Genomic DNA, 16,206 nt, shown 5'->3' on the forward strand with positions numbered 1-16,206 from the left:
CACTGTAAGCTCCTTGGGACAGAGATATCTTTCCGTATTCTGTGGTAGGGTTGCCAGGTCCAACTGAAGAAATATCTGGAGATTTTGGAGGTGGAGCCAGGAACAAGGTTGTGACAAGCACGATTGAATTCTCTGGCCAGCACATTTAAAGACCACACACCTTTTAAATGCCTTCTCTCATTTGGGAATAATGGAAGATAGGGGCATCTTTTGGGGGGCTCGTAGAATTGAACTTCCTGGTCCAATCTTTTTGAAACTTGGAGGGTTTTTGAGGAGAGGCAACAGATTCTATGCTGAAAATTTGGTGCCTCTACCTCAAAAAACAGCCCCCCTCAGAGCCCCAGATACCTATTGAGCAATTCCCCATTATATCCTATGGGAACCAGTCTCCATAGGGTATAATGGTGTGCCCAGCAAACATCCCCCCCCCCCATTTTCTGCTAACCCTGAAGTGGAGGGAGAGCCTCAAAACCAGGGGATCCACCGCCCCAACTGGGCATAGGCTCTATTCAGTGAAGTGCCACATACTGGTAGCCCAACTGTAGCAATCTTTATCATTAATTAGACACTCATTCATACAACCATTTATGCCCATAAGTGCTGCCTAGTTTGTTTTTTTCTATGACCCCAAATGGTCGTGTGAAACCCATTTCCATAGCCAGACCTAAACTGAGTTCAGCCTTGCTCAGCTATTGGTATTTGATCAAAACATCAGCTTTCAGAAGTGGTTTGCTTTTGTTTTTTTAATAAAAAAATAATAATATCCCAGTCTGCCTCAAATCACTCCAGGGAACTTCATGTAGGGATATCTCACTTCAATTCTTCAACTACCCTGTGAGGTATAAGCTGGGGAAAAAGGAAAGGTCCCCTGTGCAAGCACCAGTCGTTTCCGACTCTGGGAGGATGTTGCTTTCACGACGTTTTCACGGCAGACTTTTTTTTATGGGGTGGTTGGCCATTGCCTTCCCCAGTCATCTACGCTTCCCCCCCAGCAAGCTGGATACTCATTTTACCGACCTCAGAAGGCTGGAAGGCTGAGTCAACCTCGAGCTGACTACCTGAACCAGCTTTCGCTGGGATCGAACTCAGGTCATGAGCAGACCTTAGGACTGCAGTTTTGCAGCTTTAACACTCTGCGCCATGGGGCTCTTCAGTTATAAATTGAGACTTGCCTAAATTCATCATAGTGCAATCTTGAGCACCCTTCTAAATCCAGTTAAGTCAATGCGCTAGGAAGGCATAACTCTATTTAGGATTGTATTGATCTGAGATTTCAGCCCTGGTCTCTCCAAACCCAAGTCCTGCATTCTTCCCATTACATCACACTAGCTCTGAGTAGATTCTGGGCCATGCTCAGGTTGCAAGGGGAAGTCAGTATGGGCTAACTAAACTGGCCTGCGTTTCAACCACAGATAAAAATGCACACCCACCATGCAGTTCTGCCACAGCAGCTAAGCAGGCCTGGCCTAATAAGTTGTTTCGAATGGACAAAGTCTGTTTTGCTGAACTGAAACTCGAATCAGGAGAATATTCAGTGCAGTCCTATACGATACAAACATGGTTGTGAGAACACTGCTCTGGAAAATTGGCCGGATAAGAGTCAAATGTGAACGAGGTCTTATGAAAGCTCAATGAAATCTGTAAGGTTAAAGCTTTGGGATAAGTAGTAACAACCATCCAAACATTTAAAATTGTGTGTATGTGTGTAGAATGTTCAAGCAGGGCCCGCGAGGAAGATTTACTTGGAAGCAAATTCCATTTTATTCAGTGGCTCTTACTCCTAGGAAAAATTAAGGGTACAGCCTACCTTTAAAAAAGTCTCTCAAACGTAGTAATATGGAATAGCAAACATTCTGTTGAGTAACCAGCCACAGGTTTCTCCAGTTTTTCACTGAATAGCTGAGAAATTTCTATATGTGGATAACCAGAGTCAAACTTTTCCCCAAAAAGGCTAATGGGAAATGAGAGCCAGTTAAGGGCTACTCAAAAGTGTCTTTAAGACAGGCATATTTAAGACACAAGTGGGCACGGACTGAAGTTCAGAAGAAATAGGCAACCCAGAAATGCAGATGGAATTTCTTTACACGGCGGTGATAGGAAAGGTGCAAGAATCAGCCTGTGGCCAAGGAACTGACAACTTGTTGAATGATAAAGACAGAAATAGAGAAAGGTTCCAAATAAAGGGACAACAATGACATGCAAAGGTCTGGACAGAGATTTCAGCAAGCATTGCCTTCTTCTGATCAGATCAAAGAGAGCCTCCCCTCTAAATATAGAGGCCAACAGGAATGAGGTGGAAGAGGGAAGAGAGGTTAACAGGCAACAGAGCCAGGCCTTGGATTCAGCAGGAGCGCACCTAAGCGCCGCTCCTGAACCTTTCTGGAGCGTTCCCCCTCCCCTTCTCCCCTCCCTTCACCTAACTTTCCTTTGTTTGTTGGATCTACGGCACAGCTGCATAATCCCTGGCTTTACAGACTGTTTGGGAGCAGGAAACTAGATAGCCAGCCAGGCACCAGGAGCTTTGCCACGTCCCCAGCAGCCTTCCTTAAGACGCGGAAAAGCTCGCACTTTTTTCCTCTCCCTGCAATCCATCGAAGCCATAGGTAACTTTAGCTCTTCATCTCTCACTGTTAGGGAGGGGGGGTGGCCTAGGAGAGGCTGGGGAAAAGAGAGGCCTGCCTGGGCCGGCTGGCTCTGCATCTCGTCGGGGAGAAGGTAGCTTGCCTGGGCGCTCTTTGCTCTCGCTGGGGGTAGGGGGGCTAGCAGAGGCTGGGGCAGAAAGAGGCCTGCCTGGGCCAGCTGGTTCTGCATCTTGTCGGGGGAGAAGGCAGCTTGCCTGGGTGTTCTTTGCTCGCATCGGGGGTAGGGGGGCTAGTAGAGGCTGGGGCAAAGAGAGGCCTGCCTGGGCCAGCTGGCTCTGCATCTCGTCAGGAGAGAAGGCAGCCTGCCTGAGTGCTCTTTGCTCTGGTCGGGGGTAGAGGGGCTAGCAGAGAGAGGCCTGCCTGGGGTGGCTGGCTCTGCATCTCATTGAGAGAGAAGGAAGCTTGCCTGGGCGTTCTTTGCTCTCATCGGGGATAGGGGGGCTAGCAGAGGCTGGGGCAAAGAGAGGCCTGCCTGGGCTGGCTGGCTCTACATCTCGTTGAGGGAGAAGGCGGCTTGCCTGGGTGCTCTTTGCTCTCGTTGGGGATAGGGGGGCTAGCAGAGGCTGGGGCAAAGAGAGGCCTGCCTGGGAGACTTTGGGGGTGGAGCCAGGAGACATTAGGGGTGGAGCCAAGATCAAGGCTGTGACAAGCATAATTGAACTCCAAAGGGAGTTCTGGCCATCACATTTAAAGGGACAGCACACCTTTTCAATTCCTTCCTTCCATAGGAAATAATGAAGGATAGGGGCACCTTTTTGGGGGGCTCATAGAATTGGATCCCCTGATCCAATCTTTTTGAAACTTGGGGGGTATTTTGGGGAGAGGCACCGGATGTTATACTGAAAATTTGGTGCCTCTACCTCAAAAACAGCCCCCCCCAGAGCCCCAGATATCCTTGGATCAATTCTCCATGATTTTCTATGGGAATAAATCTCCATAGGGAATAACAGAGTTCCCAGCAGACATTTCCCTCCCCTCCCCCTACTTTCTGACAACCCTGAAGCGGGGGGAGGGCCTCCAAACCGGGGGATCCCCTGCCCCCACCGGGGAATTGGCAACCCTAGGAGTGGGGTGGCTAGCAGAGAGAGGCCTGCCTGGGCCAGCTGGCTCTGCATCTTGTCAGGGGAGAAGGCAGTTTGCCTGGTGCTCTTTGCTCTCACCGGGGGGTGGGGGGACTAGCAGAAGCTGGGGCAGAGAGAGGCCTGCCTGGGCCAGCTGGCTCTGCATCTTGTTGGGGGTGGGGGGGCTAGAGAGGCTGGGGCAGAGAGAGAGGCCTGCCTGGGCTGGCTGGTTCTGAGCCTGAAGGGCCACAGATTCTTTCTACCTTCAGAAATATCAGTTTTCCTGATGAATTGATCCTTGTAGTTTAGAGAGGAGGTGTAATTCTCTCAGGGATCCCCTAGTCACACCTGGATGTTGCCATCTTTATCAGAACGGTGGACAGAATCTGGAGCCAAAAGTAAACCAAACCATTTCTTTGGTTTGTTTTTAGCTGGTGGGCTGTTTGCTGGGGATTTAGTGCACTGCCCTGTTGCTGCTGCTTTCTCTGCTACTGCCAGGAGTCACAACGGTGAGTTGGGGTGGGAGTTGGGTCAGTGGCTGTCTCACTGGCCTTTTGTGGGCTGGGGGAGGAGGCCCTGGAGAGCCTACCGCATGCAAGACTTACTTGGGGGGGGGGGGGTTCAGACCTTGCTTCTGACCGCTTTGGGCAGCCTAGGCATTGTAAGACAGTTGCTGCTTGCAAGTGGTCAAACCATTTCTTTTATTTGTTCTCAGCTTGTGGACTGTTTGCCAGGGTTTGTATGTGCTGCCTTCTTACTGCCGCTGCTGCTGCCTCTGCCAGGACAAAGAGCGATGAGTTGGGGTGGGAACTGGGTCAGTGCATGTCTTGTTGGCCCTTTGTGGGCTGGGGAGGTGACTCTGGAGAGCTGTGGGGGGGGTGGGGCTTCAGACCTTGCTGCTGACTGCTTCAGGCAGCCTAGGCATTGCGAGACAGTTGCTTCTCGCAAATGACCGAACCATTTCTTTGATTGGTTCTCAGCTTGTGGACTGTTTGCCGGGAATTCTACTTGATTCCCTCTTGCCACCACTGCCGCTGCCTCTGCTGGGACTCAGAAGGGTGAGTTGTGGTGGAAGTTAGGCCAGCGGCTGTCTCGCTGGCTTTTTTGGCTTGTTTAGGCCAAAAAACCCCCAAACCCTTTGGTGGAGGAGGAGTGGGGGTTTGGACTTTGGTCTCCCAGATTTTAGTCCAACACTCTGATAGGGATGCCAAATTCCAGGTGAGGCCTGGTTATCCATGAGAATTACCCCTCATCTCTAAAATACATGAATTCCCCTTGGGAAAATAAACATTTTGGAGGGTAGAAAGAATCCATGGCATAGCACCTAATCCAATCCCTGCCCTCCCTAGGCTTTGTCACTAAATCCTCAGAAGTTTGCAAGCCTGGATCTGGCAACCCTATGCCCCCTCACCTCCTGGCAGTGACTAGGGAGAACCTGGCAACACTGCGGTGCTTTTTCCCAAGCCAACTCCCATTGGCTGTTCACCCAGGTGGTAGGGGAAGGGATGCTCCGATATTAGGCTCCTTTGCTGCTTTGAGAAGCCAAGTCCCATTTCCATGCAGCCTGGTGGATACATGCCTGTAAAAGGCACAAGGGACCAGTGGGGGGATCCCACCAGGCCTCTCACCTTGACTGCTTTGCTGGTATTGGGACACTGAATGGGGTGGGGTTTTTTGAGAATTGAGATCACAGTATTCAAGTTTTCATTTATATATGCAGGCTGAGAACAATGAAAAGGAAGACAATCTCAGACTACTTTGTTGGGGCCCCAGCCAAATGTAAAGCAATTGACGAGAGATAATCTTCAATCAATCCAGATTTAATTTCAATTCCTGACAAAACCCTCCTGGAACTTGAAATTGCGACAACTGGTGAGTCAGAAAATTCCATTTCTGTCTCTGGAGACAATGAAAACTTGTGGCCCACTAGTGGCCCACTGTAGAGCAGAAGAATGACCATCTCCAAAAAAATGACTGGCTATTTTTCAATGCTGGCAAGTTAGGTTGCTCAGTATGTAAAAATGTTGGAACCTTAGGGACAGCGAAAAATATGGGCATGCGTCTTTCTAAAGAGTGGGCATATGGTGAGATATCATTTAATGGTGATTTGAGGAAACAACAACTGTCATCTCTCAGGAAAAAAAAATTGTGAGCACAGAGAAAGTTCAATACATAAAGCTGCAGTTAAAATCATATCTGAATCAACAAAAGAAATTCTAAAGACAGTATGTTTAAAGTCCCAAAAAAGAGAGATTGAAATCACAAAGAAAATATTCTCTACTGTATATAAGGTAGCTGAAGGAACCAGTCTTTTCTTGATTTTGAGGCTGACATTGATTTGCAAGATTTAAATGGCATTGATATGGGGAGAATTTTGCACTCAGCAGGCTCTTGTGCACATATTATAGATCACATTGGCTGTGAAATGAGAAATACAATAGTTAAGAAGATCATTGATTCCAAGAGTAAAATTTCACTGTTACTTGATGAATCTACTACTGTGAGTCAGAAATCAGTGCTGATAGTGTATATTCGTGCCTACATTGAAGAGATGGACATGCAGGACCCTATACATTTTTTGTTGGCTTGATAGAACTGGACGATATGACAGCAAATGGAATATTCAAAAGTTTGATGTCTAATCTTGAGTCATTAGGGATCACTGAGGGATTCTTAAAGGAGAATTTGGTTTCACTGACTTGTGATGGTACTGCAGTGATGATAGGATCCCATGGAGGAGTTGCAAAACTTTTCAAAGACAGGTTCCCTGCCATTGTTGTATGGCATTGCGCTAGCCATAGGCTGGAATTATCAGTCCATGATGTTGTAAAAGAAGTTAGTGGAATCAACAGATTTAAAAGTTTTATGGACAAGTTGTATGTAATGTACCATACATCTCCCAAAAATGCAAGGGAGCTCAAGGCATATGCAGCCAAGTTAGAGATGGAGATTTTGAAAATAGGAAGGATCCTGTCTACAAGATGGGTTGCATCTACCTGTTATGGCTGACTGGAAGGATTATGAAGCCCTAGTGCATCATTCTGAAAAAGCTAAAACTGAAAGTGGTCGAGATAGAAAGGAGACATGCACATATGAAGGTCTTCATAGAAAGATCACATCAACAGAATTCATTTTGGATCTCGGTTTACTTTTTGATGCTTTACAAGAGCTTTCAGAATTAAGTGTAAATTTGCAAGAGAGAAATATTTAGAGTTTATACAGAGCCCATGGCAAGACTGAGGGTCTTCTTGAAATATGTGGGAAGAGAGTTACTGCTCCAGGTCCTTACTACACAAAAGCACCTGAGATGACAGGAAAGCTACAATTTAAAGGTGTCCAGTTGCATAGAAAAATAGAATTGATGACCCACCAATATTCCCAGTTGCATTCTATGAGCAACTTAAAATTTCTCTTCAAAAAAGACTGCTATCAAAAGAAGACACAGAACTATTAAGTATGGAAGAGTTCTGGATGCCAAGAATTGGCCAGAGAACTCAAGTGACTGTATTCTCTATGGGGAAGCAGAAATAGGTACATTGGCAAGAAGATTTCAGCTCAGTGAAAGAGAAGCCATTCGTGCCTTCAGAGAGCATCTGAAATACAGCGAAGAAATGCCCAAGGAACTGTTTCGGATCTGCCGCATTCTCAATACAGTCGCTATTTCCTCCAGTGAGTGTGAAAGGGAATTTTCCCAGATGAACTTGATAGTCACTCCAGAAAGATCCTGCTTGAAAGTCAGAACCATTAACAAATTTATTTTTATAAGAATTGTTGGACCTCCTCTAATAGTATTTGATCCAACAAAATATGTAAAGACATGGCTGCTTCAAGGTCATCATTCAGCTTTGGCACAAAAAGCAAGATCCGAAAAAGAACAGAGGAGTCTGGTGACAGGACTAAAGTTTGGAAACTCCTAAACTGAGGTAAGTTGTTATTCTCTGTGCACTCTGTTGTAGAGCAAAGTATGCTGTCTTTCCATTTTTGTAATGATTGATGAATCTCCTTTAACAGATTGTGGAATCCTCTTTTACAGAGCTGCAAAGAGGTGAAAAGTGTGCAGAGATATTGCTCCTTCAAGTTGATTATTCGCCATTGGATGCCCAAGCAAAGCAAAGAACCCAAAGAGGATAGGTGAAGTTGGTGACATCTCCAAAATTTGGCACCTCCAGCTCCTTCAAAGTTGAGTTAAAGTTTGAAGTCAGATTTTACTATGTTCACTCTTAACTAAAGTGATTTATGCTTTTATTCCTCTCAATCACAATGTTGGCATCAGAGTATTATCTATTCTCTCTCCTCCCCAGGCAGCACATTACTTTTTTCCCCTCTTGGTGTTAAGGTTTCTGTGCTGGGTCATAGAGTGCAGAACAAGAAATTCACTCAGTTAATTTCCATAGTCACTATGCTCCGCTCTCTGTCCCCCAGGTGCTCACTGCAGAAGGTTCCCCCCAATGTCAGTATGGGTTATTCGGCCTAGCAAGTCCACCAGTGGTCACTGTTGAAAGAACATGACCAGATCCAGAGTCGCATTCCAAAACCACTACAGCAGTCTGGCCCTGTAGCAGCTTACATTGCTTGTAAACCCATTGCTTGTAAACGGCTAATTTCTTTGCAGGCCCAAGCCAGAGGAAGATCTTCAGCAGAAGAAGCATGACAAGAATGTGAGGAAGAAGCAGCCTTTAACGTTTGAGATTTTCTTAACATTTGGGACTTTCTTATCTTCTTTGTGACAATTGATGCTGTTGCTAAAAGTGCCTTTTAACTGAGTGCCCATCCTGAGGGGCACTGAAGATCCTGTCTCGCCATCTGTGATATTAAGTTTTATCATTAATTTTAGAGTTGTTGATTTTATAATAAATGTTATAATGAAACCATTTAACATCTTGACTTTCTCTGTGCTTTTAAAACAATTCTTCCCCAGATAGGCTCGCCAGTTTTGGAGTGGAGGTTTTTTATTTTGTTTTGTTTTGTTTGCAATGAAGCCTGCGTGGTGGTTGCCTTATGACATACTTCCGTTGATGTCAGAGGGATGTGTGTGGCATATGCTAATGAGTTATGCTAATGAGCTCCACTACCTATTTTTCTAGAAAAAGACCCCTGAACAGAGCATACTCTCCAAATATGCCTGTTTAGACATAAGAGAAGCCATGTTGGATCAGGCCAATGGCCCATCCAGTCCAACACTCTGTGTCACACAGTGGCCAAAAAAAAAAAAATTATATATATACACACACACACACACTGTGGCTAATAGCCACTGATGAACCTCTGCTTCATATTTTTATCCAATCCCCTCTTGAAGCTGGCTATGCTTGTAGCTGCCACCACCTCCTGTGGCAGTGAATTCCATATGTTAACCACCCTTTGGGTGAAGAAGTACTTCCTTTTATCCGTTTAACCTGACTGCTCAGCAATTTCATCGAATGCTCACGAGTTCTTGTATTGTGAGAAAGGGAGAAAAGTACTTCTTTCTCTACTTTCTCCATCCCATGCATTATCTTGTAAACCTCTATCATGTCACCCCACAGGTAACGTTTCTTCAAGCTAAAGAGCCCCAAGCATTTCAACCTTTGTTTGCATGGGACATTCTCCACCTCTGACAAATCATTCTCCCCAAGGCTTTTTTTGTAGCAGGAACTCCTTTGCAAGATGTAGCCAATCCTCCTGGAGCTTATAGTAGGCCCTGTACTAAGAGAAGAAGAAAAAGAAGAAGAAGACGACAGTAGGTTTACACCCCACCCTTCTCTCTGAATCAGAGACTCAGAGTTGCTTACAATCTCCTATATCTTCTCCTCCCACAACAGACATCCTGTGAGGTGGGTGGGGCTGAGAGGGCTCTCACAGCAGCTGCCCTTTCAAGGACTACTCCTGCACTAGCTATGGCTAACCCAAGGCCATTCTAGCCTTATCAAGAGCCCTGTAAGCTCTTGGAGGACTGGCTACATCGGTTGTGTGGCCTAATATGCAAAGGAGCTCCTGTTAGAAAAAAGGCCCTGATTCTCCCTGTTCTGACTTTATTTCTCTCTCTTTTTTTTAGGTTATTTCTACCCTGCCTCTCGAGATACTGCTTGAGGCGGCTGACAAAGGAACAAGGAAAAAAATACAAATATAAAACAAGGCATAGATAAAGTGAAAACCAATTTAGTAAAAGTAATTTATTTTCTGTCTTTTGGGAACTATCTTATTAAAATAATATGAATCAACCATCTTCAGGGTTCGGACTCCACTATGGAGCCTGTAGAAGTTAAATCTTTGACTGGAGACTCATATTTTATCTGATACACATGCTGGTAACTGCATAAACATCAAGAGGTCATTGGTATATGTAACTGCTGACCATTTCACAGGTGTTGAGGCTAATCTGACAACTGTGTTATATAGCATATAACAATTGTTTTATAGGATATATTTAAACCCATAGGGGAAAAGACCTTGGCTGGTAAAAGCACAGGGCCAGTAATTTTAGAATAAATGAATAATATATACCTCAGAGAAGCAGAGCTTTCAGGAACTGGGTAATGGGAGCATGGATCTTTGATATCAGAATAAAGGTGACATAGGCATGTCCATATTTTGTTCTGTGAAATGTGTTTCAAGGAGGAAGAAAACAACATGCGGAGGGAGGATTGCCTGGTCTTTCTTGGCTACCAGTGAGGGGGACTTATCAAGAGTGGAAGGGAGGCCCAGGTTACATTGCCAGTAATGTGGTATATACCAGAAGTGACATTATCACATGGGGACATCATGGCAACACTCTGCTATTTAGACAAAAACTCTATGATAAAAATTGCTTTGTCACAGAGTTTTTTGCCTACAGAAGAAGATATTATTATTATTAATAATAATAATAATAATAATAATAAATTTTATTTTATATCCTGCCCTCCCTCGCCGAGGCAGGCTCAGGGTGGCTCACAGGACATGGTATATACCATGATTACAATAAAAGACAGTTAAAATATAATTAAATTACATTGATAAATTAAGTTAAATAAGTCAGTTAAAACCATTATAGATTCCAGAATTAAAGTGCTACAGTTCGATATATGAATAAGGATGGCTGGGTGTCATTACCCGGGTTCCATCTTAAAAGCAAGCTGAAAGAGGATGGTTTTGCAAGCCCTGCGAAACTGATTTAGGTCTCGCAGGGCTCGCACCTCCTCTGCTAGCTGATTCCACCATTGGGGAGCCATTGTTGAGAAGGCCTGCTCCCTCGTTGTTTTCAGTCTGGCCTCCCTTGGTCCAGGGATTTTTAAAAGATTTTGAGAACTAGATCTCAGTGCTCTCTGAGGAACATATGGAGAGAGGTGGTTCCTAAGGTAGGTAGGTCCTCGGCCATATAGGGCTTTGTGGAGAAACGCCATCTTAGTTGGGAGGGAACATGAAACTGCTAAGCAGGCTTTGGGGCCTAGCCCTCCTTTCATTCCCTCCCTCCCTTCCAGAGCCAAACCAATAACTCTAGGGGGAAAGCCTCCTAGAGCGGCAGGAAGTTCTTTTGTTCTTGGTATGTGAGTTAGGCAGGAAGAGAGGCAGTTCTCAACTGGCGCTCAAAGGAAGAGGTTGCCAGTGTGGGGGCTCCTGCCTGTGGAAGAGGCCTATTCAAGAGGAAAAGGCCCCCAGGTAGTCAGACCAAGTAAGTCATCCACAAGACAGGGCAAGTTTAGACCAGGGACAGTAGGATGCGTTTATAACCACCTTTTCTTTGTCATGCTGTTTGCTGTGCTGACCTTTTACATGCAACTGTTTTTGTTTTGTTCTTCTTGTCTTTTCTTTTTCTCTTTTAATTAAATATTTTTACTGTTTTGAATGCTGGCAGTCAAACTCTGTACCACATAGATCCCCAACCGCCTTAGACCACGCTGCTTTAAGAAGGGGGCCCCGGGGAAGGGGGAAGGCATGCAGTTGGATAAGGTGCCAATCCTCCAGGGGTTCCCTGAAGAAGTGCTGTGGTCTCTGTGATACCCAAGTACTGGGTGGCAGAGGGCCTTGAGGCCTGGCCTCATAGCTGGAGAGGGGGATTGGGAGTCCTGTTCCTCTCAATCTGAACCCCTAGACTGAGCAGGTGGTGGCAGCGAGCCCAAGTGGCAGGAGGAGAAATAGCTCCCTCCAGGAGTTGGCGACTCAATAGGGAGTTGACGGGACCGGGTCTGAAGACAGAATCGGGCCGGTTCCGTCACAGGCTTTAAAGGTAATAACCAGCACCTTGTAACAAACTCGGTACATAATTGGCAGCCAGTGCAGTTCCCGCAGCCTAGGCCGTACATGTTCCCACCGAGGTAGTCCCACTAACAGCCTGGCCGCTGCATTCTGCACTAGCTGCAGTTTCCATGTTCGGTACAAGGGCAGCCCCATGTAGAGGGCATTACAGTAGTCCAGCCTCGAGGTGACCGTTGCATGTATCACAGTTGCCAGGTCGCTATGTTCCAGGAAGGGGGCCAACTGCCTCGCCCTCCTAAGGTGGAAAAAGGTGGATTTAGCAGTAGCGGCTATCTGGGCCTCCATTGTCAAGGAAGGCTCCAGTAGCACTCCCAAGCTCTTGACCCTGTGCACTGGTATCAGTGACGCACCGTCAAAGGTTGGTAGGGAGATCTCCCCTCCTGGCCCGCCGCAACCTACGCAAAGGACCTCTGTCTTCGCTGGATTCAGCTTCAGCCCACTCAGCTTGAGCCAACCCACCACGGCTTGCAGCACCCCGTCCAGATTTATAGGGACATCGTCAGTCCGGCCATCCATCAATAGATAGAGCTGGGTGTCATCATCATACTGGTGGCAATCCAGCCCATACCTCCAGGCGATCTGGGCAAGGGGGCGCATGTAGATGTTAAACAACATCGTGGAGAGAACTGCCCCCTGAGGCACCCCACAATTAAGTAGATGTCTCTGGGACAGCTCTCCTCCAATCGCCACCCTTTGTCCCCGACCTTCAAGGAAGGAGGAAAGCTACTGTAAGGCTAGCCCTCGAATTCCTGCGTCGGCGAGGCGGTGGGTTAGCTGCCGATGGTCGACCATATCAAAAGCAGCCGATAGGTCTAACAACAGCAATACTGCCGAGCCGCCTCGATCCAGATGTCGCCAGAGGTCATCCATGAGGGCGACCAAGACTGTCTCCGTCCCATGGCCCGGGTGGAAGCCGGACTGGCATGGATCTAAGGTGGAAGTGTCATCCAGAAAATCCTGTAACTGCAACGCCACAGCCCTCTCTATAATTTTGCCCCAAAAGATTAGATAATTAGATTAGATTAGATTAGATTAAAAGGGCAAATTTGAGACCGGCCGGTAATGAGCCAATTTGGCCGGGTCTGATGTAACCTTTTTCAAGAGAGGGCGGACCACTGCCTCTTTCAGGGGTGTTGGAAAGGAGCCCTCTGAAAGAGATCTATTTATGATGTCCCGTATAGGATATCTTAGCTCCTCCTGGCAAGCCTTAATTAGCCAGGAGGGACATGGGTCCAGATCACAAGTTGTTGGGCGTGCAGTGACAAGGATTCTGTCGACTTCCTCCAAGCTGAGTGGGTCAAAACAGTCCAAGATCAAACCAGAAGACACGCACTGGGCCTCGAGTTCACTTACTGTATCCAAATTGGCAGGGCAGTCGTGGCGGAGTGACTGGATCTTGTCTGCAAAAAAATTTGCAAAAGCCTCACAGCCTATCTCCAATTCCTTAATGTTTGGGTTGCCTTGTGGCAATGTAGTAAAATTCCGAATTATCCTAAACAGTTGTGCTGGGCGCGAATTTGCAGACGCAATCTTAGCCACAAAGTATGTTTTCTTTGCGGCCTTGACTGCCATCTCATAGGACCTCATAAACTTCCTGTAAGATGTTCTAGTCACTTCGTCACGGGTACGCCGCCATTGCCTCTCTAGTTGTCTGAGACTTTGTTTCAGCTGGCGTAATTCCGAGGTATACCACGGAGCCAGCCTAGTCCAAAGTCATAGAGGGCGTCGAGGTGCAATCTCATTAATGGATTTATATTCTGCCCTCCACTCCGAATCCCAGAGTCTCAGAGTCGTTCACAATCTCCTTTACCTTCCACCCCCACAACAAACACCCTGTGAGGTGGGTGGGACTGAGAGAGCTCTCACAGAAGCTGTACTTTCAAGGAAACTCTGGGCGATCTATGGCTGACCCAAGGCCGTTCCAGCTGTTTCAAGTGGAGGAGTGAGGAATCAAAGCTAATTCTCTCAGATAAGAGTCTGCACACTTAACCACTACACCAAACTGGCTCTCCAGAGCCAACGTGATGGTATCACTCCCAGAACATGCCAGAAGTGACATTGCCAGTGATGTAGCCTGGGCCTCCCTCCTTGTCCAGATAAGCCCTCCCCCTGCCTACCAGTTGATCAGCAGTGGGAGGCAGGCAACCCTCTTTGAAGGTCTGGCATATTTGATTCAACCTTATTTTTAAAAAATCTTGCCAATAATGATCACTAAAAACTAGGAGAAAAATCACCCTCTCTGGAAAATTTCATCCTCTAATCAAAACTCTACTGGCACTCGTCACAATTCCCTTACATGCCTGATGGGGAAACTCTTTTAATTTTGTTTTGTCAAATTCCTGTGAAAACTGATACATATATGGACACCCCCACCATTCCATGAGTTTCACTAGATTTATCAACACTCTTTTGACTTCTCCCCCAAATCCTCTTGTGTTCTAGCTGAAGAGTATATTTCTCCTCAAGTCATTTTCAGGTGATAATTCACACCTGGACTTGACCTTAACCTGACAAACAAAGCATCTTAAACAGGTCTTTGGATCAAGGTCAATTCCTAGTATAATTTCTCCCATAAATTAATTTCTGAAAGATAACTTGAAATTGCTCTATCAACAATTCAGAATTCATCGTAAGTACCCTCTAGTCATTCAGCCTAACATTTTTATTTTTATTTGATTTATTTGATTTGATTTATATCCCACCCTTCCCACTGGAGCAGGCTCAGGGAGGCTCACAACAGTAAAATGAAAACCATCAATTTAAAAATTGCATAACATTAATACGACAATTTAAAATTCAATAATTAAACAATCAGTAAAACAATCTGGTGCTAATATCATATGTACGGTAGTTGTTTACATAGTTACCTTTGGAACAAAGTGTGATTTCAGCAGCACCTTTAAGAGCAACAAAGTTTTATTCAAGGTGTAAACTTGTGTGCGCATGCACACTCCTTCAGATATAGTGTACATGTATATGACAGCTGATACCTTGAACAAAACTTAAAAGGTGCCACTGGATTCATACTTTGTTCTGCTGTTTCCGACCAACATGGTTGCCCTTGGAAAGTTTTGAGCATTATAGTTGTGCTGTCTGGTAAGCTGCAGCAGATCATGGTCCATCAGTAGACCATTTCCAGTGAATCCACTTGCTCCTTCTGTTTGCTAAGACTCTTGAAAAAGAAAGACTTTGATCAGAACCTGTCATGGCACTCCTCTTGTCGTTAAATAACACCTTAACTCAGGATTAATGCTAAGAGACACTGATGCTCCCTATCAGTTTAAAACACCTTGGTGGTCCAGAGATATGAGGAAATAAATAAACAAACAAACAAAAATCAACCAAGCAAGACTGCGGCCTACCCTGGGTTGCCAAGAGCCAATATGGATCCTGAGATGAAAGTTCCATCTGGACCCACCACACACATCTCATAGACCCGACCCAAATATGATAATATTAAAAAAAATCACATGACTGGCTCAGCTCAATGACCTCCCAATTTTGTCCTCCTAGACCCCATTCTTTGCAGCCTTCAACCTATATATCCACTCTTGATCAAAAATACATAATAGAGTACAAATGGGTAGGCTAGGACAGGCTCTCACGCATTAAGATTAGGGGAGCAATCAGGTCTACTCAGAAGTAAATCCCATTCTATCAAGTATATATTCAAGTGTACTACCATTTGGGTCACCACGGGGGGGGGGGGAATAATGCTAAAAATATTTGTACCTACAAACTATTAGGCTGAATGTTCAGTCAAATTTGTTATAAAGGTCAGATAACTGGGCATGGCAATTAAGATACATCTGCATGAAACATGGTCCTTGTGTAAACAAAACAAAAGTGTGTACTGATCCTTTCAAAACATCTGCTTCAGGTTTTTTATACATATTGATCGTTTGATACAACATGAGGAATGTTCATAAAGCTAGCACATGGATTGTATACATTCCCAGTAACTAAACGGAAAAGCTAAGCCACATCATGGAACAACCCTATGGCAGGTGTTTGATCTACATTTGAAGATACAGGGTGCAATACAGAACACATTGAAAGTGACAAAAGATCAATTTCTTTGAATGAACCTGGCAAAGGAAGGCGTGGCTTAGTCTTAAAGTACAGGTTCTGCATGCAGATGGTACCAGGTCTAGTCCCTGGTACCTTCAATTAAAGAGGCTTGACTTTGACCCCAACAACTACTGCCAACCAGAATGTTTTATATTGAGTTAGACAGACCTATGATCTGACTCAGTATAACGCAACTTGAAATGTTCATAGGTGCCCAT

At 45.5% G+C, this 16,206-nt stretch overlaps 1 protein-coding gene across 2 annotated transcripts in view; it reads right to left on the reverse strand.

Annotated features, from left to right (window-relative positions):
- ZNF536 (zinc finger protein 536) overlaps positions 1 to 16,206 on the reverse strand; it is a 471,582-nt gene that overhangs the window by 112,855 nt on the left and 342,521 nt on the right. The gene's annotated exons all lie outside the window — the stretch shown is intronic.

Source organism: Heteronotia binoei, chromosome 14 (assembly GCF_032191835.1).
Source record: "Heteronotia binoei isolate CCM8104 ecotype False Entrance Well chromosome 14, APGP_CSIRO_Hbin_v1, whole genome shotgun sequence".
NCBI lineage: Eukaryota > Metazoa > Chordata > Lepidosauria > Squamata > Gekkonidae > Heteronotia > Heteronotia binoei.